Below are 3,428 nucleotides of genomic sequence, written 5' to 3'. Positions count from 1 at the left end.
ATTCTTTCAAATAAAAGTTACCATGTGACACCTCATTTAACTTTCCTGGCGTGAGAAATATATTCAACATATCACATCAAATGGCACGGCAATACCTTCGTGCACTTGTCTCATTCTCACCCAATATATATATGTAGATTAAATCAATTGGCACGGTAACACCCTTCGTGCATTTATATCTTTCTCACCGTGCATACATATAACAGTACCAACTAGGTGGGAGAAATACCAATAACAATAAAAGAAATAAAGTGGAGGCACACAGGAAGCAACATCGACTACAAGTCACATAGAAAACATAGGTGCACAATAACATCTCAAGATAAAGGCATGAATGTATACACAACAAAACGATATCACAATATAATGTATGTATCTCGTCCTCGCCTGTACGGAAACACCCTTCGTGCCATAAATATATGATAATATAAAAATAATTGCACGGCATCACCCTTCGTGCTTTTACTCTCATCCTCACCTGATATTATAAATGAAATGGCACGGCATCACCCTTCGTGCTTACACTCTCAATGGCACAGCATCACCCTTCGTGCTTACACTCTCAATGGCACGGCATCACCCTTCGTGCTTTACACTCTCAAATGGCACGACATCACCCTTCGTGCTTTACACTCTCAAATGACATGACATCACCCTTCGTGCTTTACACTCTTTCTTACCAAGCACATGTATATCATTAACAAGCAAGTTAGGAAGCATAAATAACATCAAGGAGAGTGTTTAAACCATAACTCAGTACAACAATTTATATCACAATTTGCAACTGACCACAAACAAATTCCAAATATGTAGCAGAATCAATAAATTTCTCAACAAATAGCCCAAGGCTCCACACAACGTATACAAAACCTCAAAACAATCAACATAGGTGAAAATACTCAGTATAGGGCAACGCCTTCATCAATCCAAATTCTTGATAATTATATTAACTTCTCAGTTTAAACTTATTTAATAAATATTTGCAGATAAGGATTCCATCATGAATTTAATTTCAAGAAAAATATCAAATTAACAAACACACGGAATTCACATAAAATCCAAGTGACAATAACACCAAATTATTATATAAAATACAAACTTGACAAATAAGGAATGAAGCGTGATAATTCAAGGATTTACTAATGCCAACAATTATCCAATTTAATACATAAAATGTTTAAAACTTTAAATCAATACAATTTGTACATATAAGCCCGAGTACGTACTCGTCACCTCGCGTACACGGCTTCCAATCACACAATTTCCACATAAGACTCAATGCCTAAGGGGTAATTTTTCCACTCGAGGTTAGGCAAGATACTTACCTGTTTGAAGTTATGCCGATATTCCGAAATTGCCTTCTTGCTTGAATTGACCTCCGGACAGCTCAAATCTATCCAAATTAATTGTACAACTTCATTAAAATTCATCAGAAATAATTCCGGATAATAATATGTTGACTTAAAAATTTATTCCAAAAAGTCAACAAAAGTCAACGCGGGACCCGCCTCTCGAAACCCGACATAATTTTTATGAAATTCGAATACCCATTCCGATACGAGTTCAACCATACCAATTTTATTAAATTCCGATAACAACTCGACCTCCAAATCTTAAATTTTTGTTTTTGGAAGATTTAGCCAAAATCTTGATTTCATCCATTAAAATTCGAATTAAATTATGAATATAATCATAGATTCATGACATATAAACACTTTAGGATATAGAACATTTACCCCAATCCATACAATGAAAATTCCCTCAGAAATCGCTTCAATCCGAGCTCTATAGCTCCAAATATATTATAAATGGCTGAAACCTCAAAATATAGCTACTGCCCAGGTATTTACTCTTCGCGATCGCGGAAAATGCTTCGCGATCGTGAAGCACAACTTTTATCAGACCAAAATTTGCCTTTCGCGATCACGGAAAATGCTTCGCGATCGCGAAGAATAAGTGCCCAGCTCTTCCAAACAGCCTCTAGTATAATGGTTATAACGTTTTGTACAAAACTCCAAATAGTAAATGGTTTAACTTTCCGAAAACTAGATACCAAGGACTATAACTTTTATTTGTTTATCATCTCCCAATTCCTTATAGATTGCTAGATATAAGCTTCCAAAGTCAGCCCTATGCAATAGAGATTTCCAAACTCTTTCCAGATAGCCTATAGTATATCCACTATACCCTTTTTTACACAACTCCAAATAACAAATGGTTTACTTTTCTGAAAATTAGACACAAAGGGCTATAACTTTCATTTTTAGATCATCTCCAAATTCCTTATAGATTGCGAGATATAAGCTTCCAAAGTCGGATTAGTGCAACCGAGATTTTCTCTACGCGATCGCGAAAATGCTTTCGCGATCGCAATTCACAGTGTCCAAACAGCAAAATAGCTCTTCGCGATCGCGACCATTTGTCCGCGATCGTGATGCATACTTATGTGGCCAAAAATCAGCAACTAAAAATGGCCTAGAAATAGTCCGAAACCACCCCGAAACTCACCCGAGCCACTCGGGACCCCGTCCAAACATACCAACAAGTCTCAAAACATATTACGGACTTAGTCAAAACCTCAAATCATATCAAACAATGTTAAAGTCACGAATCATACCCCAATTCAAGCTTAATGAAACTAAGAAATTTTAATTTCTACATTCGACGTCGAAACCTATCAAATCAAGTCCGATTGATCTCAAATTTTGCACACAAGTCATAAATGACATAACAGACCTATGAAAATTTTCAAAACTGGATTCCGACCCCGATATCAAAAAGTCAACTCCCCGGTCAAACTTCCAACTTAAACTTTATATTTTTGCCATTTCAAGCCTAATTTAACTGCATGCTTTCAAATAATATTCCGGACACACTCCTAAGTCCAAAATCACCATACAAAACTATTGGAATAATCAAAACTCTATTCCGGGGTCGTTTACTCAAAAGTCCAACTCTTTTCATTTAAATTTCAAAAATGAGAATTGTTCTATCAATTTAATCCCGAATCTTCCGAAAATAAAATTCGATCATACCCGCGGGTTATAATACATATTACGAAGCTGCTCGAGACTTTAAGTCACTGAACATGGCGTAAATTCTTAAAACGATAAGTCGAGTCGTTATAGTAAAAACCTGGTTAAAGTGTTTAAATGGAACTAACTTACGATGAAGTGTCTAAGTGAAAAGTGTGGACAAATTTAAGGGGCCGTCGATGTATTTTGCCAATGATTTACCCATGCATTGCGCCTTCTCTGTATTTTTAATATTACATAAATTTTTTTATAGTTTATCGCGCCTTCCGTATAAAATAGAAAGCAACCAGCCTGACGCGGATTTGACTAGCCTCTGACGCCACAGCTTCAAGGAAGGCTCATTTGCTGATCTCGCCTTCAATGTTGATAGTGAAAGTGTGTGCTTTAAACGCG

The sequence above is a fragment of the Nicotiana tomentosiformis genome, chromosome 1, assembly GCF_000390325.3.
Source record: "Nicotiana tomentosiformis chromosome 1, ASM39032v3, whole genome shotgun sequence".
Taxonomy (NCBI): Eukaryota; Viridiplantae; Streptophyta; class Magnoliopsida; order Solanales; family Solanaceae; genus Nicotiana; species Nicotiana tomentosiformis.
This window is presented reverse-complemented; position numbering follows the sequence as displayed.